This window comes from Schistocerca americana, chromosome 7 (assembly GCF_021461395.2).
Source record: "Schistocerca americana isolate TAMUIC-IGC-003095 chromosome 7, iqSchAmer2.1, whole genome shotgun sequence".
Classification (NCBI taxonomy): Eukaryota; Metazoa; Arthropoda; class Insecta; order Orthoptera; family Acrididae; genus Schistocerca; species Schistocerca americana.
The window spans coordinates 572,413,440-572,438,927 of record NC_060125.1 but is presented as its reverse complement, the minus strand read 5'-3'; positions in this window follow the sequence as shown (position 1 = coordinate 572,438,927).

Genomic DNA, 25,488 nt, shown 5'->3' with positions numbered 1-25,488 from the left:
TATATCCGAAAACAGAGGGGAGTTTCACCTTCTGGCTCTATGTTCGCAACCCTGTGTTCGTCTGTCTGGTGCAGGCTCGCGTCGACGTCGGTGCATGCACATGTTGGAGCCTCTGATACATTGCAGTTGATGATAGGTCGAAAGCGTTTTTTATGTGCAATGAGAGTTTGTACACTACACTATTTTCGGCTGTTTAATCGTATTTCCAGGGCCTTTTACATGCATTATTTTGTCAGCAGGTCTCTAGGCTGTGCTATGCATTATTTCAGTTATTTATGAGGTGTTTCGATGTCTGTAAATCATTGTACTGCATTATTTGGATAATTTACGATTAGTTTGCAGGTCTGTAGGTTGTGTATTGTGTCCACAAGCATTTCAGAGTGAGTGTTTTGTATCAGTGTAATAAATAAACAACATGAAATCCGTCCCTTAATAAATTGGTCCAGAGTAAATAATGTACACTCCGTCCTCTGTAAAGGACCCAGGGCAGGCTTAGTCATTTTCCCGCCATTTTTCGATCTAGACCGCTATGGGATGAAAGTACCCTCTGGTGGCAGTACTGTGCACTACGTCAGTTGGACTCCAAACCTCATGATGCACACACTGGATGGCATTACTGCCTCAAATTGTTTAAATAATAAACACTGCATGCAAAATATAGACCTGTGTCCATCCTCTCTAGCAGCCCAGACCACACTGCCCCCTTCCCACCATTTCCAAGGAAGAGGTGGCGGTCAGATGACTTAGGTTAGTGGAGGTAGCATAAGTGACCTACTTTCCCGCCATTTTTTTAGGTTAGTGGAGGTAGTCTAAGTAGCCTTTTTTCCACTAAGATTTGAACTTCCCACCATTTTCTGGGGGAGGGAGGGGGGAGGGGGTTAGGTTAGTGGAGGTAGCGCAGTTGACCCATTTTGCCACCAAAATTTGAACTTCTCACCATGATGTCATTGCGACATTACCATATCTATCGCCGACATCTTGGATCTGCTGTCTTGAGTATATTTGGCAAAAATGCAGAGTAGGGCCATACGAAGGTTGCCCAAGTATTGTCCATCAGCAACTGTTCACACAACACACAGTGATCGGCTCTCCTCGCGGGGATATCTCTGGGAATCTCGAGATGTTGAAATCACTGTGACGTCCAAGGAGACGATCTTTGGTGGAGAAAAGCAGTGACAGGCAGTGCCTTCTTGATGTTGTAACGTTGTAAAACCTTTTTAAATTCGGTCTACAAAATAGAACGATTTATCTATGACAACGCCGTGCATCATTCGGCAGTGTTTACAGTATACCCTACTCCCCCACAACTACACACCAGATTAAGAAAGCGTTTAGTAAAAGATACATCACAGTTTCGAGAAATACAGTCCTGAAAATTGAACTAAGTGTTTTTTTTTCTTTTTTTTCGGAACCACAGTGCAACAACTCATTTGCTGCGAACAGGAATAGAACCATACCTATGCAGAACATGGTCTGGTTTCAAAGTGTTATCATATGCTATTGTCTTTGTAAATAAACCCGTGCCAATGATCCAAGCATAATCCAGGTAACGGAGTCCTAGGCGATCACATCAGCTGCTTGCTGGATATGGACAGTTGATAAATAGGAGATATATTAACGAGGGTTTCGACGCCAACTTATATGTAACATGTTGTCTTCTGAAAATTTAGCTGTAAATCAATGTTCTCTTCATGTGACCTTCTATAGAGAGGTGGATATCACATGAATAAATAGCACTATGTACCTGTTTAGCTTATGATTAAGTTTTGTAATGGTGTTTCTAATAACCTACAACACTACTGGTGGAGTTACACATCCCATTACAGTCACACATTCATTAAAACAAAACAGAACTATGACACTCCTTACGAGATATCAGTTTTGACTTATTATAAGCAACTGCGAGAACACATCCATCTTTTTTTTCACTGATCGCTTTGCAAATTCTACCGGCAGTAAGTTTCATCCTAGTTGCAGCAGCTTATCTTCACAAAATCCTCCACAGTATTGACGACTGTAAACGCTTATCAATCGCAACATAGTACTATTTATCGTTTTGTGTTCCAAAGATGGACCGCAGCGCTTTCCTATCATGTGTTGATGTCAATGGGTTGGAATGTCTTACTGAGTAAAAATTCACATGCAGAGAACAAAAATTTTGTCATCAACATGCATTATCTTAAAAAGTGCGGCGTGATGTTTGCCATAAGTACTTTGCATATTACATACATAACATCGTATTTCATCGCTAGTGTTGCATTTTGTACACTCGTTTGAAAGGCATCTTCATAATGTGCGTTCCATATTAGGTGTGACGTTGAGTTAAGCCTTGATATTGCTATGGTTAATATTTGCTACGAGAAAAGGAGTCATATCCATCGCTTTTGTTGGGTTCTGAACTGCAGCTGATCGTATTACCGAATATCTGTGATAATAAAGTATGGTACAGTGTCACTCCAAATTGGCTTCCTTGTGGGTCAAAATGAATAATCCAAAAAGCCTCGAATTTGGAGGGAAGATAGGCTTAAAAAATTAATGTTTTGTCACATACTGATATATTTTTAAGGACTAAATTCCTCCTTCTTTACTTTCTGGTGCCTTTTTAAATTATAACACTAGATAAGTAAGAGCAGATATGTAGCTGACTACTTCTCAGAAAATTCTCAAAAATAACGATTGGGCCGGAGGTCACCAAGTGAACTTTCCTATATAAATAAAAAATATAAATAATTAAATCTGGATACTTAAATTATAACATATGAAAACTGATAAATCTTAACTCATGAAAAACTGATAAATTTTGACATAAGCAGCGCTGGGCCATGGCCCTGTGGAATTAATCTGAATCTGTATATGAGAAATAAAATGAAAAATTCTTACCTCATGATGGTGTCGCCAGATAACACTGTCTATATATCTGCTCGTAAATGGCACAGCTTAGTGCAATGCTCGTCTATCTACTAATAGTGGATAACATTTTTATGAGATCTGAAGTACTAGAAAAACTGACTTTACTTAGTGACATAGCGGCACAGCTGGTCGTCTATTTACTAAAGAGCACATGAATATGATCTGACAAAAATTCTGGAATATTTTAATTTAGGCACATGACTGGCAACGACTTAAGAGGAAATTATACTTTTATAGTTGACTGGTAAAAACAATTATACTCAGAAATTTTTCTACATTATTGATAAAAGTCTACAATACATTACATGGGAAAATTGAATATATCACAAATCTTTGTCAACTGGTGCTGACGAATCACAAAAGAAAAGATTGAAACATCCTATGTGCATGCCAATAAAAATAATAAAATTTACCTTACAAGAGATGGTTGACTTAATTAGATTGTTGATTTTTCATTATATTAACAATTACTCGTTTGTTCATCATCTCATTCCATGGTATTTAGCTCTATGGCTGATCACAATTAATATTCAGTTCCATATAATAAAATTTTACAATTTGTTCTGCACTGTGACTTTAACAACTACTAACTATAACCTGCACTGTACAAGTGACAGACTGCAACTACACTGTAGCAGCAAGTGACTGCAAATGCGGCAGAGATTTCTCTGATGCGACTCTATTGCAGCTCCCTTTTAACATGGGCAAAGATATTTTATGTATCAGACAGCGCCTGTGAATCGTCGTTCTAGGAAGTGAGCAATACATTGAGATTACATTTGCTCCAGCATGGTGGTGAACCCCTTACAATGTTCACTTCCCATTCCATAATATTCCTTTCAAGTTCATGCGCCTTCTATAGACCCACTATATACTGTACTGCTTCCACCTTTCAGCTTTGGATTCCTTGATAAGTATTGGTTTTACGTCTGAGCTCTTGATATCCATATAGTTGCATCTCTTTTCTCCAAAGACCTCTTTAATTTTACTGTGCATCGTATCTATCTTTCCCCTAGAGATATATGCTTCTAAATCGTTACATTTGTTCTGTAGCTATTCATGCTTACCAATTTTGAACTTCCTGTGAATCTCATTTTTTAGACTTTAGTATTCCTTTTCACTTGCATCATTTGCTGTGTTTTCAAATTTTTTCTTTTACCAATTTTAATCACTATTTCCTGTGTTATCGAAGGATTTCTACTAGGTCATGTATTTTTACATATTTTATCCGCTACTGCCTGCACTATTTCATCATTCATCTCCGACTGTCTTCCTTTCCTGTGTTATAGTTAGCCGTTGCCTGATGCTCCTTCTGAAATTTTCAACAACGTCTAGTTCTTTCAGTTTATTCAGGTCCCATGATCTTCATTACCCATCTTCTTGCAATTACTTCAACTTCAATCTAATGTTCATAACCAATACCTTGTGAACACAGTCCACATCTGCCCCTGGAAATGTCTTACAATTTAAAAACCGATTCCGAAATCCTTGTCTTATCGCCGCATTATAGATTTGAAACCTTCTGGTGTCACCTGCTGTCTTCGACGCACAACCTTCTTTCATGAGTATTAAGACAAGTGTCTGCGATTATTAAATTTTGTTATGTCCTAAATTCTACCAGGTGGCTTACTCCTGCATTACATTCTCCAACTCCATATTCAGATACTACTTTCACTTCTCTTCCTTTCCCCACTATAAAATTCAAGTTCCCTGTCATAATTAAATTTTCGTCTCCCGTAACCATCTGAATAATTCATTTTATTACTGATATATTTGTCCAATCTCTTTATCGTCTGCAGAGCTAGTTTGCTTATACACATGTACTACTGTCATGGGTGTTGGTTTAGAGTCTGTCCTCCATACAGTAATGTCTTCTATAACACTTTTGTTTATCACTCTAACGTGAAACACATTAATGTTGCCCTGTGAGAGCATTTCGAAGTCTGACCATGCATATGTCTAATGGGCCAAAGTATCGGACTATAATTTTGAATATGGTGGAATTAACAGAAAAACCAAATGGACTTTAACCTTGGGAATTAATGAAAGTGGTAAAATCATTAATGAATAATAAATGAATGGTCGCCAGTCCAATTTGGCACGTTAATTTGGAAATATATTTTTAAGAGATATTTTCGTTGAGATATCCCTATGCAGAGCAAATAGGATACAAAGTGACACAGTGCGTCTGAAATGTGTGTAGCAGCAGTTACCAGCAAAGCACACATAAGTGAATTGTAAGAAGCTAATACTAATTACAATTACACTTAAGAGCATTGCTTAATCAACTACAAAAATGTTACTGCATGAAGTGCAGAACCAAATTTGGACATGAGGGGCTTTTAGCTTAACTGCCACAAAAACACATATAATATTGAATAAAATCATTAATACACTGTTTATGCTCCTCTACATATATCAGTTTTCCTTAGCAACAGCAACAGTTCAACTTTTTCCTAATAGGTGGACGATGTGATAGGGACCCACAAACTGGTATAGTTTCACTAATCAATGCTCTTTATTGTTGTGGAAAAGACTAATTCAAAAAGCTAATCATTCACTTGCTTTGGAGTAGTTTATAATTTACTTTGCAAGGCAATAAAATACAACATTGGGATAATTAACTTAAAAAAGCCACAGTAGTTCTGAAAATGGGCAAAACTTATTTGCCTTTATATTACCAGTGAAGCAAGTATTCTAGACAATAATATTTACACAATGTTGCAATGTAATTCTAGAAAACTATATTTTGTAATAAACTAAGGGTACTTTTGCAAAAGCCTATCCAATTTCACTTTTGTAGTTTTAGCTTTAAATTTTACTACTCCTTTTATATGAGACAAAAAATTACTTTTAAACACTTGAATGAAGAATTGTCCATTTGAATCGGGATACTCGGTTTTAGTAGCACTTAGGTGAGGACCCTGCGAGGAATCCTGATCAGGATAAAAATTATCACTATGGGCACGCTCCTTGTTTTGTGATTATTATTAAAACAACACAAAAATTAACTAGTCCATGCCCATATACATTACTGAATGTATGAAGTTAAGCAGTGGCGATGATTGGTGGCAAGCAACATTGTGGTTAACTCTACTCGTAGCTCTTGATGTTCGAATGCTCTTTTACGTCTCTTCTTGGCGTCGGATTTTCAACAAATTACAGCCATTCCTTTACGCCGAGAATACCAAATAATAGCCAGATCCACATTAACTACTGTGTGCCTTTCACACAAAGGGGCCGCACAGTTCAACAGCGAAAACCACCTATTACATCGGGCAATTCCACTTCTGTTGTGGGGGGAATTCAAAAAATGACTCTGAGCACTATGGGACTTAACATCTGAGGTCATCAATCCCCTAGAACTTAAAACTACTTAAACCTAACTAACCTAAGGACATCACACACATCCATGCCCTACGGAGGATTCGAACCTGCAACCGTAGCAGTCGCACAGTTCCAGACTGAAGCACCTAGAACCGCACGGCCACAACGACAGGCGGAAGGAATTTCCTACAGCTTGTACATGTTACAAATACAAGTGCCCTAAGCATGAACCAGCTGTCAGTAAACATTTTCTTTTTTTGAATGTACACATAATATAGTAATTTCTCATTCTAAGATTTCCTTTTGCTGTTTTCAAATATACATTACTAAACTGTAATTTTGTTACTGCAGATCAAGGAGTTTAAATAACACAGAATTCACACTTTATAATTGCAGATACACAGTTACATAATATAAACGTACTTCTAATCGATATAAGTGTTACACATGCCTCATGTTACATGAGGTTGCCCAACAGGATACACCAATGAAACATCAAAAACACTTCAAAACAGTGTTGTGCAATCAATATTTTTTTGCAAATATATTAAATAACAAACACCTCACATAACTGTTTATATGGACACTGTTTGACCTAGTACTAAAGAAACGAATTTTTCTTGCATTCAGAAAATATATACTATTCCATACATGCGCCCCTATTGTGAAATATATAAATAGGAATTTACACATCACTTACATACACAGCTTACATTACTCATGGTCAGTCCACACCTATTTGTCATTGTATGTTCATTAGGAAACTATGTTTGCCTGCTTTAAATATTCATGCAGTTCATCTTGAAAAATGTGATAGTACACTATATAAACTTTTCACTCATTGTCTGCCTATAGACATACTTGACAGTCCTCTGTTGTTTTCAACATCAATATGTAACGCCGGAAATGCATATCCTCCTATTTCCATCTATTGTACTATAATATTTTTTCCATATTTTGTTACCTGAATATATGACGTTTCTGTGTCATTGTATATTGTAATTGTTTTACTGTTTGTATATATATATATATATATATATATATATATATATATATATATATATAATTATGCATTTATATTGGTTTGTTTTGTGAATATTTATTGTATTTATGTGCTGGGTCTGGCCTAGGGAAAACTATGCTATCGAACGAATACATCGACAGGTCGTTTGGAGAAGCAAATGTTTAGGATCTTTGGTAGGGTTAACTCTGTCGCGTGGAGCGCGGGCAGAGAGAGTCTGGCGGGAGTAGTGCAGTGGAGGAGGTGTGTTGTGTGACGCTCCCGCGAGTTGCCGCGCGTTCGGGGTCGGGCAGCATGTAATTGCGCTTGACTGGCTATAATAGTTTCTAGCACGGTGTTGCGGACGGGAAGCATTAGCTGGCGCACATCAAGAGCCCGTTTCGCCTGGTGACCGTGTCGAGAAGAAGGGGCGCCAGCATCCAGCTTCTGCAACAGCGACGGCCGACAATGAGTGACTGTCGCCACCTCCTCGATCGACGACTTCAAACCTCCAAACAACCAACAATGTAGACTAAAAGCACGTAAAGTATCAGAACTGTATGGCAGACCTCAGCTTTTAAAATTGTTGCATCACAAAATTACAGCAACTTAGCATGAACCTTTGTTGCTCATTGTCCCAATTGCATTGCCAAGCAGGGTCCCTTCCTTTTCCGAAATGAACCTGAGTGTCGTTGAAATTCAAACGCCAGCATTAAAATAATATAATTCAATTTCACTGCTTTAATTTCAAAGTTCAGTTAAAGTATTCATAGCTGGCTACAATATTTAGATTACACGAGCACAAATTAAGAGTTCGAGTTTTGTTAGCATATTTTAGCTAAGCTGTGACTGCAGCTCAGCTTGGTACATACTAAATTTTACTATTGTTAATTGTTCAGAATCATTTAATTCAAGTTCGAAGTTAAATCTCTTATTTCTAAATTGCGTTGATTCAAGTAGCTTTTGAAATGATTGTTGAGGTAGCCCAAGACTAACTGTATTTTACTGAATTTCGATATGCTTCAGAAACAAAGTTCACTATTAATTTCAGTCACTAAATTAACTTTCAATTTTCCAGTTTTATTAATTCTTTTGGTAAATTAAGTCAGGGTGTAGCGAAATTTATTACTTCAGACAAACATTCAGTTTTCACACAACACGTGTCATCCTTCAGTTGCCACGCTTTTAGTGCTAATTATATGTGCAATAACCTTTCTTTTTCAGTTATAATAGTGATTGTCCATACGACTGGCGACTGTAATTTTCCCCAAATCTGAAATATCTAATTACCGCTAGTTAATTGATAACGTAATGGCCGCACATTTACTTTCTTTATTAACTTTACCCCTTTTTCAAAATTAATTTCCACCAGTTTCATTTGCATTTTTCCTTTCATTTAGATGTAACCCTTTCCTCCCTCTTTACCGACAGATTAACTTCGGTGACGATTGCTTTTGCCAAATTTCCATTAGGTACACGCGGTTTAATTTTTCACAGTCATTAAGGTCGATAAGTGAGGGGGAGGATACAAACACTTGTCTGCCTATTGACACATTTGGCAGTCCTCCATTATTTTCAACATCAATAATTGTCTGCTATTGACACAGTTGGCAGTCCTCCCGATCATGCTGCAATATTCAATCAATGCAGTCCCTATGTATGTCATAGCGTGCAGTTTACATGTAATTAGTATATCTGATTATGTTATACCGAATCTGAAACTTATAGACATGTATCAATAGTCTCATAACAACAAAGTTTTTTCCCCGCATAACAACACTTGATAACACAACATCATGAACAAGAACATACAGAGTATAATACTATTTGATTAATTCAATATAATTTTTTCCATGTTACCCCTAATTACTCACTCCTGTGGACATAAGGTTTTAAATCTACAACTGTTACAAACACCCGATGGGTTCTTTGACTTAGGATAAACAAGATAATAGGCGTTAGTGTGTGGAGTTCCTTGTACTTCAAAGGGATCATTATAAATATGTTTCTTGATTTATTTCACTAGATTTTTCGGAAGTTTTTATGAGAACAGAATACCCAATTTTTAACTTGGTCACTTTAAGGCCCACATCATGCCTTTTAGATCTGGCTTCCTCTTCTCCTTTCATTCTTTTTCTCACTAAATCTTTTTTCTCCCTCAGATCTAGTTCTACATAGGGTGGAAACTGTAAGGTTTCTTCAACTATACTTTTACTCTTATGAATAAGTAGAATTTCCTTGGGTGTAAATCCTGTACTTTCATGGTGAAGGGTATTCATTACGATTTCAAAGTCTGCAATAAACCTGGCCCATGCCATATGATTGTAGTGGCAGTAAGTTCGACACAAACTACCAAGTTCATGCATATAACGCTCCCAGATATGTTACTGACTGACCAATCACCTATGTCTTGGGGCTTATTCAGTTTTCTGATTCTGAAGTCTTTCACGACTCTGATCAAATTTTCCCTGCTATCACGTCGTCTGGTGGCTTATTTCCTTTTTTTGGGGGGGGGGGGGGGGTTGAGGGGGGGTTCTCTATTTACCGCCTGATATTGTTTGGATACGACTTCGTATTCCTTTTTAGAGACTTCTTCTGTTATACTTTGTTCCCTTTCCTCTTTTTTCCGCCGGCCGCAGTGGTCTAGCGGTTCTAGGCGCTCAGTCCGGCACCGCGCGACTGCTACGGTCGCAGGTTCGAATCCTGCCTCGGGCATGGATGTGTGTGATGTCCTTAGGTTAGTTAGGTTTAAGTAGTTCTAAGTTCTAGGGGACTGATGACCACAGATGTTAAGTCCCATAGTGCTCAGAGCCATTTGAACCATTTTTTTGAACCTCTTTTTCCGCATTTTCTTTGTCTGAACTATAATATATATCATATTCACTGATTCTAATAAGAAATCTATTCTTAGACAATGAGAACCTCTTGTTTTGACCTTTCATCAGTGTTCTTATTTTCAAAATTTCGATTCCTTAATAAAATTTCTATTTCATTTTCAGTCAAAGGCGTTTCTTCAATATCACTTTTGACGATGTCGACTTTAACTTCATATTTACCATAATCGTCTTGGATTTCAGTGGTTCACATATACTCATCTGAATCTACGTTCTTATGACCATAAACAATATTTTATTGTATGAGTCTTTCATCAGCGAGCGCCGCCTCATCCAGACCATTGAGGATATCATCCTCCGCCACATTCCTAATTATACCGACCATACTCCCGTTTTTAGCACGAATTTCTTTAACATCAGCAGCTCTGCTGCTTTGCGTGGCTCCTTCCTCTCTCTTACCAATCTCTTCATCTGAAATCGCTGTTTGCGCACCTTGTGCGCCGCAAATTACTTTCATCTCCTTTTCATTTTCAGACAACGCCTTCTTTTCGACGTTTCCACTTTCGTTTCTCCCTTTCATTACTTTCCTGGCTGTATAATACTTTTTGAAGTTTGCCCACTCATTAAACTGTGAAACAAACCATCACGCCATTCTGCGCTTACTGAAGACTCCTGTTTACTCGAATTGTCTGTTTTTGTTTGGTTGTCGTTGCTTTCGCTTTTACTTAATAGCTTTTCCGATTCCTTTCTCACTTTGGTGATATTTCCACCGAAACAGGTTCACTGAATTTCATTGTGATGTCATCTGTTCCTACTGCCACTACTGCAGCCACAGTATGGAGAACTGATCGCTCCAACAAGTTCAATGCATGCGTTTGTTTAGTTTGCACGCTAGCCCCTGCAGGATAGTCTGTCGCCAGAGACTCACTCATGCCCACACGTGTTGTTCTGTGGGCACCGTCTTGTGATGCAGCTCTGCCATTCACTTGTGTCTTAAATTCACTTCAATTTAGCTGGTGTGATTTCTTTAGCTTGGGCCAGTAATATTTGTCCTCATGAATCTAGCCTGTAAAACATGTGGATCTAAGTTTTCAGTGTCTTTTCGCTTTTGATAGTATCGTGGTGCAAATACTCTACCGTGAAATGACATGTTACAATGACCTCAGTAACATTCGTTCTCATTCTGATCATTATTCTTTGGTTATCCCTAATTCGGTCGTTATTATTCTGACGATAATCACGGTTCCCTTTCCATTAGTCCTTGTCTTCGACCCTTTCCAAAATTGCAAGAAGCTTTTGTGATTACTTCCAACGTAACTTTTTGAATTATCCACTAGCTTTTTCCATAATTCCCACACTATTTCAGTCTCCGTTCGTCTATTTCTCAAGTGTGCACTTTCTGATACCACATTTCACAAATCTCTTTCAGTGAGTCTCTGCCTCTGTTGTCATAAAACGTAGCCATGATAAATTAACGTCATAGGCAGTCTTGTTCCTACTCCGACCAGAATTCCACCACAAATTTCTGTTTAAATTTGACATATTACACTTGTTCAGTATCCAAATTTAGGTCCCATCTTTTCAAATCGCCAGGTAATGCTCTAATAACCACATTGATCTTTTCTTGGTCCATTACTTAATCAGGAAGTTTACATTCACAGTTTTTGAAAACATCTAGTGGCTGCCACTCATTCTACCTTTTTGCAAGATCGAATTATTCTTCACCCTCTAGCAATTTGCTACAGATTGTTGTGTCACTGACATAATTCGGTTTTTCTCTTATTTTCCGTTCAAGGTCACTCACTTTACCTTGAATTTGGGTAGTGTTCTGTTCACACTTCTTTTCGCATGTTGGCACTTGTTTACTCAGTTCGTTTTCGGAATCATTCAGCGTTTGTCTCAATTCGGAAATTTCAGTTTTACAGTTGTTTACTAATTCGGTTTTGAGGCCAAAAACATTTTTATCAACGTTTGTTGCAACTAAAGGTTGTACAGTGTCTTGAATTTTCATTATTTCGGTATCGAACCTATCGCTGATGTCATTAATCTGTCCCTGCATAGTGAAAACATCGTTATCGACAGTATCTATCGCACTTTTTAAGTCCTTGATTGCATTACTCACAGCACCTACTTTTAAATTTACTTTTTCGATATGTTTACTGATTTTGACCCCTTGTGTTTTTATTTGTTGATATTGTGCTGCAGTTTGTGATGACAACATTTTTAGCCAATTGTTCATAATCAGTGGTTTTTCACTGTCTTGTTCTAAGGTATCATCATATTCAGATTCTATTTCTCGCGTTTACCTCGGCTCACTTTAGACTTTCGATGATTTTTACATATCCATCGAACCGTTATCACAACCACTGTCTTCATCTGTGTCATCTTTCATACCTTGTTTTATTTCTGATGAGTATCATCTGAATTTGATTGTTGACGTGCACACGGTACTCAATGTAAGCCCATAGCCATCCCATGGCATCATCTGTGCTCTTGCCTAGTGAACTACTGCCACTCAGTACCCTAGGTACTTTTTCGATTCTCTCGTTCTGAAAAACTGTATTCTTTGTATCCATTTCCATTTTGTTAACACTTTATATTTTATATTTGAAAGACCTGTAAATTTTTCTGTTAATTATTTCGCCTGATCTATTGCAAGTACGCACCACTGGACATTCAGTGCTCGTCTTACAACTGTTTTACACTCAACACTTATGTTACAATCTGTATTTCATTGAGTAAAACTGATGAAAGTCATGTCTCGCAGTGCCACATATAATACTATGGCACTCTTCCCTAACACCCGAACCTTTAGTCCTGTCAAAGGCACCGCATATTACATTCTCGTTTATTACTCTAATGTGAAACATGCCTCTGAGAGGATTTTGAAGAGTTACCATGCGTGTGTCTAATGGATAAAGGTATCAAACTATAATTTTGAATTTTGTGAAATTAACAGAAAAACCAAACGGACTTTAACCTCGGGAGTTAATGAAAGTGGTAAAATCATTAAAGAATAAGAAAATGAAAGGTCGCAGTCCAATTAGAAACATTAATATGAAAATATATGCTTAAGACAATTTAATAATGGTTATTGAAGTTACTTTCGTTGAGATTTCCCTATGCATAGCAAATTGGATACAAAGTGACACAGTGCACTCTGAACTGTGTGTAGCAGCAGTTACCAATAACGCACAGTCCAGTGAATTGTAGGAAGCAATTTTGCACCAAGCTCATACTAATGACAGCTACACTCATGAGCATTACTTAATCAAATACTAAAATGTTAGTGCATGAAGTGCAGAACCAAATTTGGACATGAGGGGCTTTTAGCTTAACTGCCACGAAAAAAAACACAAATAAAGATGAATAATACCGTATGTGTTTATGCTCCTCTACTTATATCAGTTTACTTAGCAAAAGTATCACTTCACCTTTTTCCTAATAGGTGGACGATATGATGGGGACCCACAAACCGGTATAGTTTCACTAATCAACACTCTTTGATTATTATGGTAGAAAAGACTAGTTCAAAAAAGCTAATCATTCACTTTATTATGACTAGTTCATAATGTACTTTGCAAGACAATAAAATGCAATACTGGGATTAATTAACTTAAAAAAAGCAACCACTCATGATAGAAATCAAAACCACACTTTTTTTTAAATGGGAGTTACTTATTTGCCCTTTTATGACCTGTGAAGCAGGTGTTCTAGACAATAATATTTACACAATCTTACACTGTAATCCTACAAAACTACATTTTGTGGTAGGTGGTAAGGTCTTATGCGACCAAACTGCTGATGTCATTGGTCCTTAAGCTTGACACTACTTAATCTGATCTAACTTACGCTAAAAGCGACACACACTCCCAGGCCCGAGGGATGTCTCGAACATCCGATGGGGGGAACAGCGTGGACCGTGAAGAGACGCCCCAGAACGCGCCTACCCCGTGCGGCTATTTTCTTTTTTTTTTTTTTTTTGTCATCAGTCTACTGACTGGTTTGATGCGGCCCGCCACGAATTCCTTTCCTGTGCTAACCTCTTCATCTCAGAGTAGCACTTGCCACCTACGTCCTCAATTATTTGCTTGACGTATTCCAATCTGTCTCCTCTACAGTTTTTGCCCTCTACAGCTCCCTCTAGTACCATGGAAGTCATTCCCTCATGTCTTAGCAGATGTCCTATCATCCTGTCCCTTCTCCTTATCAGTGTTTTCCACATATTCCTTTCCTCTCCGATTCTGCATAGAACCTCCTCATTTCTTACCTTATCAGTCCACCTAATTTTCAACATTCGTCTATAGCACCACATCTCAGACGCTTCGATTCTCTTCTGTTCCGGTTTTCCCACAGTCCATGTTTCACTACCATACAATTCTGTACTCCAGACGTACATCCTCAGAAATTTCTTCCTCAAATTAAGGCTGTTATTTGGCCAGAAATGCCTTTTTTGCCGTAGCGAGTCTGCTTTTGATGTCCTCCTTGCTCCGTCCGTCATTGGTTATTTTACTGCCTAGGTAGCAGAATTCCTTAACTTCATTGACTTCGTGACCATCAATCCTGATGTTAAGTTTTTCGCTGTTCTCATTTCTACTACTTCTCATTACCTTCGTCTTTCACCGATTTACTCTCAAACCATACTTTTTACTCATTAGATTGTTCATTCCGTTCAGCGGATCATTTAATTCTTCTTCACTTTCACTCAGGATAGCAATGTCTTCAGCGAATCGTATCATTGATATCCTTTCACCTTGTATTTTTTCCACTCCTGAACCTTTCTTTTATTTCCATCATTGCTTCCTCGATGTACAGATTGAAGAGTAGGGGCGAAAGGCTACAGCCTTGTCGTAAACCCTTCTTAATACGAGCACTTCGTTCTTGATCGTCCACTCTTATTATTCCCTCTTGGTTGTTGTACATATTGTATATGACCCGTCTCTCCCTATAGCTTACCCCTACTTTCTTCAGAATCTCGAACAGCTTGTACCATTTTATATTGTCGAACGCTTTTTCCAGGTCAACAAATCCTATGAAGGTGTCTTGATTTTTCTTTAGCCTTGCTTCCATTATTAGCCGTAACGTCAGAATTGCCTCTCTCATCCCTTTACTTTTCGTAAAGCCAAACTGATCGTCACCTAGCGCATTCTCAATTTTATTTTCCATTCTTCTGTATATTATTCTTGTAAGCAGCTTCGATGCATGAGCTGTTAAGCTGATTGTGCGATAATTCTCGCACTTGTCAGCTCTTGCCGTCTTCGGAATTGTATGGATGATGCTTTTCCGAAAGTCAGATGATACGTCGCCAGACTCATATATTCTACACACCAACGTGAATAGTCGTTTTGTTGCCACTTCCTCAATGATTTTAGAAATTCTGATTGAATGTTATCTATCCCTTCTGCCTTATTTGACCGTAAGTCCTCCAAAGCTCTTTTAAATTCCGTTTCTAATACTGGATCCCCTATCTCTTCTAAATCAACTCCTGTTTCTTCTTCTATCACATCAAACAAATTTTCACCCCCGTAGAGGCTTTCGATGTAGTCTTTCCACCTATCTGCTCTCTCCTCTGCGTTTAACAGTGGAATTCCCAATGCACTCTTAATGTTACCACCGTTGCTTTTAATGTCACCAAAGGTTGTTTTGCCTTTCCTGTACGCTGAGTCTGTCCTTCCGACAATCATATCTTTTTTCATGTCTTCACATTTTTCCTGCAGCCATTTCGTCTTACCTACCCTGCACTTGCTATTTATTTCATTCCTCAGCGACTTGTATTTCTGTATTCCTGATTTTCCCGGAACATGTTTGTACTTCCTCCTTTCATCAATCAACTGAAGTATTTCTTCTGTTACCCATGGTTTCTTCGCAGCTACGTTCTTTGTACCTATGTTTTCCTTTTCAACTTCTGTGATGGCCCTTTTTAGAGATGTCCATTCCTCTTCAACTGTACTGCCTACTGCGCTATTCCTTATTGCTGTATCTATAGCGTTAGAGAACTTCAAACGTATCTAGTCATTCCTTAGTACTTCCGTATCCCACTTCTTTGCGTATTGATTCTTCCTGACTAATGTCTTGAACTTCAGCCTACTCTTCATCACTACTATATTGTGATCTGAGTCTATATCTGCTACTGGGTACGCCTTACAGCCCAGTATCCGATTTCGGAATCTCTGTCTGACCATGATGTAACCTAATTGAAATCTTCCCGTATCTCCCTGCCTTTTCCAAGTATACCTCCTCCTCTCGTGATTCTTGAACAGGGTATTCGCTATTACTAGCTGAAACTTGTTACAGAACTCAATTAGTCTTTCTCCTCTTTCATTCCTTGTCCCAAGCCCGTATTCTCCTGTAACCTTTTCTTCTACTCCTTCCACTACAACTGCATTCCAGTCGCCCATGACTATTAGATTTTCGTCCCCCTTTACATACTGCATTACCCTTTCAATATCCTCATACACTTTCTCTATCTGTTCATCTTCAGCTTGCGACGTCGGCATGTATACCTGAACTAACGTTGTCGGTGTTGGTCTGCTGTCGATTCTGATTAGATCAACCCGGTCACTGAATTGTTCACAGTAACACACCCTCTGCCCTACCTTCCAATTCATAGCGAATCCTACACCTGTTATACCATTTTCTGCTGCTGTTGATAGTACCCAATACTCATCTGACCAGAAATCCTTGTCTTCCTTCCACTTCACTTCACTGACCCCTACTATATGTAGACTGAGCCTTTGCATTTCCCTTTTCAGATTTTCTAGTTTCCCTACCACGTTCAAGCTTCTGACATTCCACGCTCCGAGTCGTAGAACGTTATCCTTTCGTTGATTATTCAATCTTTCTCTCATGGTAACCTCCCCCTTGGCAGTCCCCTCCCGGAGATCCGAATGGGGGACTATTCCGGAATATTGTGTAATAAACTAAGGATACTTTAGCAAAAGCCTACCCAACTTCGCTTTTGTGGTTTAAGATTTAACTTTTGCTTCTCATTTTACATCGGACAAGAAAATTACTTTCAAACACTTGAATGCAAGGACTGTTCGTTTAAATCGGGATACTCAGTTTCAGTAGCACTTACAGATGAGGGTCCTGCATAGGTTCGTCATCAGGATTGAAATTATGGTTCCGGGCACGAATTTATGTTTTGTGATTATTATTAAAACAACACAAAATTATCTGGTCCATGCCCATGTACATTACTGAATGTGTGAACTTAATGAAGCAGTGCCGAAGATTGATGGCAAGCGACATGGCTGCTGACTATACTCACTGCTCTTGATGTTCGAATGCTCTATAAAGTCTCTTCTTGGCGTCGGATTTTCAACATATAATCCATTCCCTCATGACGAGAATATCAAATAATAGGCAGATCCACATCCGAGGCAAATCCTTTGTAAAGCAGCTTCCAATTTCCTCTCTTAGCACCGTCGAATTGTACCAGGCTATTGTTAGCCATATACTGTGTGCCGTTCACACAAAGGTACCGCGCAGTTCGACCGCCAAAACTACCTTTCCATTCCACTTGCGTTGCGGGGGGACTTCCCTACAGCTTCTACATGTTACAAATACAAGTTCCCTAAGCATGAACCAGCTTTACATAAACATTTTCTTTTTTTTTTTTTTTGAACATACACATATTATAATAATTTATGATTTTAACATGTCCTTTTGCTTCGTTCATATGTATATACCAAAACTCTAATTTTCTTGCCACAGATCAATGAGGTTAAATGACACTGAATACACACTTCATAACTGCAGGTACACAGTTACGTAATATAAACCTACTTCTAATCGATGTAAGTGTTACAGTTCATTATGCAGTTCACAAGAGCTCATCCACACTCGTATTTTCTTTCAGATTATTTAACCTACTCATGCATTAACCGTACTTGAAATTGTATTTATAACCCTGGCCAAAATTTCTGCCTCTCGGTGTTACCTCATTCCCATTATATGTGTAACAGAAGAAACACTTCAGCTGATCGATGAAAGAAGGAAGTACAAAATTTTCAGTTAAATCCAGGGACACAAAAATACAAGCCACTAAGGAATGAAATAAAAAGGAACTGCACTGAGTTAAGGCGAAATGGCTGCATGAAAAATGTGAAGAAATCGCAAAAGAAATGATTGTCAGAAGAACTGACTCAGCTTATAGAAAATTCAGAACAAAAAAACCAAAACAAAAAAAATGGTAACATTGAACAAGAGTTCAATCGGTATTCCACTGTTATGCGGAGCAGAGAGCGAGTAGTTGGAAACGGTACGCTGAGGGCCCCTACGAAGGGGGAGACTAGTAGGCTGATCACGTGATGGAAGAAGAAGCAGGAGTTGACAGGGAGGAGATAAAGGATTCAGTATTGGAATTGGAAAAAAAAAAGGCTTTGGGAGACTTAAGAACAAGTAAGAAAGAAAAGATAGATAACATTCTAACCGAATTTATAAAATCACTGGCGGAAGTGTCAACAAAACCACTATTCACGCTGTTGAGCAGAATCTACGAGTGTGGCGATATATCATCTGACTTTCGGAAAAACGTCATACATATATTCACGAAGATTGCAAGAGCTGGTGAGTCCGAGAATTATGTCACAATCAGCTTAACAGCTCATGCCTCGAAATAGGTGTCAAGAAAATTGTATAGATGAATGAGAAAGAAAATTGTGTGTCTGTTAAATGACTATCGGCTAGGCTTTAGGGAAAGGCATCAGCGAGGCAACTCTGACACTGTGATCGATAATAGAAGCAAGGCTACAGAAAAATCAAGACACGTTCATAACATCTGACGACGGGAAAAAGCGTTCCGCATTGTCAAATGGGGCAAGATTTTCGAAACTCTGAGAAAAGCATGGTTATGCTGTAGGCAGAGAAGGGTAATATACAATATGTACAGGAGCCAAGAGGGACCATTGAGAGTCTAAGACCAAATAAGAAATCCCAGGATTTAAAAGAGTGCAAGACAGGGGATGTAGCCTTTCGCCCCTATTGCTCGGTCTGTACATCATAGAAGCATTGGTGGAAATAAAAGAAAGGTTCAAGGGTGTGATTAAAATTCAAGGTGAAAATTAGTCAATGACAAGACTCGGTAATGACATTTATATCCTCAGTGAAACTGAAGAAAAATTACTGAATCTGCTGAATGGAATGAACAGTCTAATTAGTAGAGAATATGGATTGAGAGTAAATTGAAGAGAGACGAAAGTAATGAGAAGTAGCAGAAATGAAAACAGTGTGACATTTAACACCAGGAATAGTAATTACCAAGTAGATGAAGTTAAGGAATTCTGCTGTCTAGGCAGTAAAATAACTCATAAGGTTCGGCGCAAGGGGGCACAAAGAACAGACTTAATTTATGAAGAAAGTTTCGAGAATGCACATTCGGTGAACAGAATTGTTTATTAGTCAAACATGAACTGTGGAAAAAAACCGGAACACAAGCGAGTCGAACTGTTTTGGACGTTGTGCTACAGAACGGTGTTGGAAATTAGGTAGACTGATAGTATAAGGAACGAGGAGGCACTCCGGAGAATCGACGAAGAGAGTAATATGTGGAAAACCATGACAAGAAGAAGGGACTGGATGGTAGGACATCGGTTAAAACATCACGTATGAACTTCCACGGTAGTAGAGGGATCTACAGTATGTAAAACGTGCAGAGAAAAAGAGAGATAGGAATACATCTAGCGAGTAATTAAGTACGTAGGTTTCAAGTGCTACTCTGAGACGAAAACTGTTTCGTGCGGATGGCGTCGAACCAATTGGAAGCTGACGAATTAAAAAAAATTCGGGGTTAAACTCAGAACGTAAATCGTGTCTCCAGTTTAAAAGTGTTCGAAATGTGTATGCTATCTACGATTTGACTGACAACGTAGTCCAATTCTGTCAATTTTATCCAACTCTTCCCTCTTAAGCACATGAAAATACTTTAACGTAAATTCTTTGTATTGATTTTATACTTCAATTACAATGTCTATCGACATTAAATAATACTTGATGCACCTCTTACTGGAGTTCCAACTACAATTTGACTTTTCTATGTCTATGTAAAGGAACTTTTCACCTCTGACAATTACAGAGAGATAGGTATCAACTTCGGTTTCTCAAATATAGCTATAATCACTCTAGTTACAAGTATCATAGTTCTGAAAAAGAATAATTCAAAGAAGTTTCTCTCTAAAAAGTCAAACACGTAGGATTGGAGAAATTATCATATTCAGAGCATAAGGTTCATCTGCATTTATAATGAAACCTATTTTTGTCTTATGTAGAAGTTCGTGTAGTTATACGAAACTGTCACGATAGGCTGATGAGGTGCTCCAGCTTGATACATCTATGTGAGTCTGCTTACAAAAGCGGTGTAGTGTAAAGAAGTTTCATTTGAAACAGATACTAGCCATCCTTGACTACACTTGGCTGGACAGACAAACCAAATGGAAGACAAAAGACAAATGATGTGCATTCTTAGGATGGTGTACCAGAAGGCAATAGTTTTGTTCTTATTTCTGGCAGCACAATGAAATAAATGTGCATATCGAAAAACGAATGTATTTGTAAAAAGGAAACTGAAGCATCAGGATGCTTTCACTCCATGTGAGTTACACATATGAAGATACACGCTTACAGTGCAGAATTACATCAGCAACAGCAACAAAAGGGAAACAACAAATGAATTTGGTGGTAAATAATTCCTTGAAATTTCATTTATGTCAATAAGTTTTCGAATGACCCACTGCATACATTTCCAAGCGTCAGTGCAAGGACTTGTGGGCTGATCGAGACACTATTTTCAACATTATTCCACATTCTGCTGCAATGAGATGTTTTAAATCCTCTGGGGTGGTTGGAACATGTAAACATATGTCATCCTAGAGTTTACCCCAAAGAAAAGAAATCGAGGGGCGTCAAATCAGGTGAACGTCCTGCCCAGCTGATGAATCCAGCACCTCCTAACAAGCGACTGGGAATGGGCAGACTGAGTGCTTTCTTTCTTAGCCACGAGCTAGTAATGAGCAGAGGATGCATCGCTCTGATACCACATATATCTACGTGTTTCCAGTGGTACTTGCTCTAGGTGAGCAAGTAGTAGTCCGATAAGAGATTGTTCATATCTTTTACCCGCAAGACACCAAACCGTCCCACTCCATATCTTCTGGTGTTCAGCCTGACACAGCTAGTCTGAATACTCAACAGCCACTGATGCATATTTCTTTACATTCATATTTCCATAATTTGTAGACTTAGCTGGGTGCCAGCCACGGTGGCCGTGCGGTTCTAGGCACTTCAGTCCGGAACAGCGGGACTGCTGCGGTCACAGGTTCGAATCCTGCCTCGGTCATGGATGTGTGTGATGTCCTTAGGTTAGTTAGGTTTAAGTAGTTCTAAGTTCTAGGGGACTGATGACCTAAGATGTTAAGTCCCATCGTGATCAGAGCCATTTTGAACTTAGCTGGGTAGGTAAAGGGAATTCTTACAATAAACAACCAATTTTCTTGACATATCATCATAACCAAGTGGCAGAATTCGATGAATTTGCTGCTATGGCACTAGTTAATCAACTTTTGAAGTGCTGTATGGCAAAGATGAGTATTTTACCATGCAAAATACGTACAATGCTGGGTTGACTTTTTCCAGAGGTTCTCGCAAATTATCTGAACCTAACAAGTGAATTTTGAGCGGAGTTTCCAGAATATCTGTTACGTTTGCTCCGCTTCTTGCAAAGTTGCTGCAGTGCATTCCATAACTTCTTCACGTTCGGTGAAGTCTCATTCTAGGTGAACATCGTCTTTCGGGATACGTTTGTACCAACAATTCATTTGTACTTACGCGTTCCTTCTGCTATCTCCGCCGGTCGGTGTGGCCGAGCGGTTCTAGGCGCTTCAGTCCGGAACCGCGCGACCGCTACGGTCGCAGGTTCGAATCCTGCCTCGGGCATGGATTTGTGTGATGTCCTTAGGTTAGGTTAGTTAGGTTTAATTAGTTCTAAGTTCTAGGGGACTGATGACCTCAGATGTTAAGTCCAATAGTGCTCGGAGCCATTTGAACCATTTTGCTATCTCCGTAAAGAAGTAACATTTTCACACTGGTTTGGGAGGAATAATTATTTTTTCAAACCAACTGGTACTAGACACACGTCAACAGGACTGACAAAATGAAAGTTTCCTCTGTATCCCTTAACAATGTCGGAAGTTTTTTCCAGGTCAACAAATACTATGAAGTCTCTTAATTTTTCTTGAGTTTTGTTTCCATTACAAATCGCAACGTCAGAACAGCTCCTCTGGTGCCCTTACCTGTTCTAAAACCAAACTGTCATCTAACTTTTCCTCAATTTTATTTTAGATTCTTTTGCATGACATTCTTTCCAGCAACTTTGATGTATGAGCTGTAAGGCTGATTGTGTGCTAGTCTTCACATGTATCTGTCCAGCTGTGATTTGTGTGGATAATATTTTTCTGAAAATCTGATAGTGTGCTATTCATTTATTTATTTACACGTCACGTTCGTAGGACCAAATTAAGGAACAAACCTCCACGGTCATGTAACGTGTCAGTACATCAAATTAAATCATAAAATTAATAACAGGTAAAAATAAAATGTTTGTGAACCCGAGTAAAGTCAAGCCATAAGTTTAAGTAAACGCGATCAACAATACAACAAGAATCAGCTAAATTTTTCAAGGAACTCCTTGACATAAGAGAAGGAGTGACCCATGAGGTAACTCTTCAGTTCCGATTTGAAAGCGCTTGGATTAGTTCTAAGATTTTTTAATTCGATTGGTAGCTTATTGACAATGGATGTAACAGTATACTGCACACGTTTCTGCACAAGAGTTAAGGAAGTCCGATCTAAACGCAGGTTTCGTTCCTGCCGAGTATTAAATGGGTGAAAGCTGCTTATTCTCGGGAATAAGCTAATATTGTTAACAACAAATGACAGTAAGGTATATATATACACTGAAAGGCCAATGTCAAAATACCCAGACTTGTGAACACGAGTCGACAAGAGGTTCGTGAACCTACACCACTTACTGCCCGAACCGCCCGCCTCTGAACCAAAAATATCCTTTTAGAATGTGAAGAGCTACCCAAAAATATAATACCATAGGACATTAGAGAATGAAAATAATCAAAGGAAACACTTCAGATATCGTTGGAATAGTAAATATGGCAGCATTAAGTCTTCGAACAAGATCCTGAATGCGGGCTTTCCATGACAGTTTAGTATTTATCTGAACACCTAGAAATTTGAACTGTTCAGTTTCACTAATCATATGCCCATTCTGTGAAATTAAAACGTCAGGTTTTGTTGAATTATGTGTTAGAAATTGTAAAAACTGAGTCTTACTGTGATTTAGCGTTAGTTTACTATCTACAAGCCATGAACTTACGTCAAAAACTGCACTATGTGAAACCGAACCAATGTTGCACACAACAGCCTTTCCTACCGAGCTAGTGTCGTCGGCAAAAAGAAATATTTTAGAGTTACCCGTAATACTAGAGCGCATATCATTTTATAAATTAGGAACTGGAGTGGTCCCAACACAGATCCCTGGAGCATCCCCGACTTGGCCGTACCCCACTCAGACCCCACATCATAGCCGATATCAACATTGTGAATAATGACCTTTTGCTGCCTATTGCTAAAGTAAGAGTTGAACCAGTTGTGAGATACTCCCCGTATTCCGTAATGGTCAAACGTCTGGAGGAATATTTTGTGATCAATACAATCAAATGCCTTAGTTAAATAAAGAAAACATATGCCTAGGGCTCGAAACATTTTGTGTAAACCATCCAGCACCTCACATAGAAAAGAGAATGTAGCATTTTCATTGTTAAACGATTTCTAAAGCTGAACTGTACATGTGATACAAAATGATCAATTATCCTAACATACACAGCATTCTCAATAATAAAACTAGGTCATCTTGAGACAGGAAGATGTTTTCTGTAACATTTCCTATTAAGATCACCATTTATTTCATGTAAAACCAGGCCACTGAGCATAATGTCTCGTTTGAATACATTGGGTCTTTGATACCTTAGCTCTGCAAAATATACAAAATGTATCAGTATGCGTTATGGACATGAGTTCCAGGGTACATTGATTTCTTTTATCTACATGGGTGAGATCAAGTTAACTAGTAACATCATCAACTACGAGAGATATATAGCAAAATATAGCAGAAGACTGGGCATAAATGAAACATGGCAACATCATGAAATACAAAGAGCGACAGACCTAACAAAAAATGTTTTAATAGTTTCTCAGACAATAGCATAAATTTCAGTAGTAATACCGTCTTGCCTAGGTTGTGAAATAATGTCAAAGTGAAGTAGCATAGACTCATAACAAATATTAACATTTCATGGTATCAGAAAAGACAAAATGGCATCTGAAATAAATGAACATAAGATATATAGATGCTATATACAAAAAGGATACAAATTCTTATCATATAAAAAAATGTTTGAGTTATTGTTTGAAGCAGTCAGACCACCCAAGGGACTTGATTCACTGGATACATATCAAAATGAATAGTGTCTGTTTCAGTTGTTCTTTTCATACACATGCATATGAAAACAGAAAAATGTGCAAGGCCTAAACTTAGGGTAAGAGAACCGCCGTGCAAGATTCTTCCTACCTGGCACTTCGAAACCTAATAAAATGCTGAATAATCAAGGAATCGTGAAAACAAAGTACCAATAGAATTTGTATAAGCATAGGAAATGCATCAGGTAAAAAAATCTGTTTTGTCATATTATTATGTACACTCATATGGAAATCAGAATAAGCATATATGAAAGCTGCAAATATAAATACTGAAATATGCAAAATATTGGCAAAGTTCCTTGAAAATAGCAAGAAAAGTTTATACAAGTTGAAAGGCGAAAATATATATTAATCGCGGTAGTGTAACGTCTTCAGAATGCAAGACGTTCAACTGAAGATATAATTAATGTCGTCAAGATTTGCGCATATCTGTAGCGTAAATAACGTAGCTAGTTACATAGAAATTTCGTAGAATAAATACCATAAAATCTTTTTTTCAGATTCTTGCTGCTGAAATAAGCTTGCCTACAATGTCGTTCGTAATCACAGCCTTATTCTTGGCGCTAAAACTTGCCTAAATGGTATTCCAGTAATTTCTCATTATTGCTATTCAATAGAAATAGAAATTCAGTACTTACCTTTAGGGTTTTGCATACGTACAAAAGACGTAAAAAACTTGACAAATTCAGTGTATCTGTGTCAATATAGAGTGTAACGTCGCAGTCCGGGAAAGCAAAATCGTATAAAAGGAAATTTATGTGATGGCAGAATCTGCTATGTTGTTTTTACGTAGTGCAATATAATTGATACAGATTTGTGCATGGCTTGTATAATAATATTTTTGAGATGAATTTAGATGTGCTTAGTTTT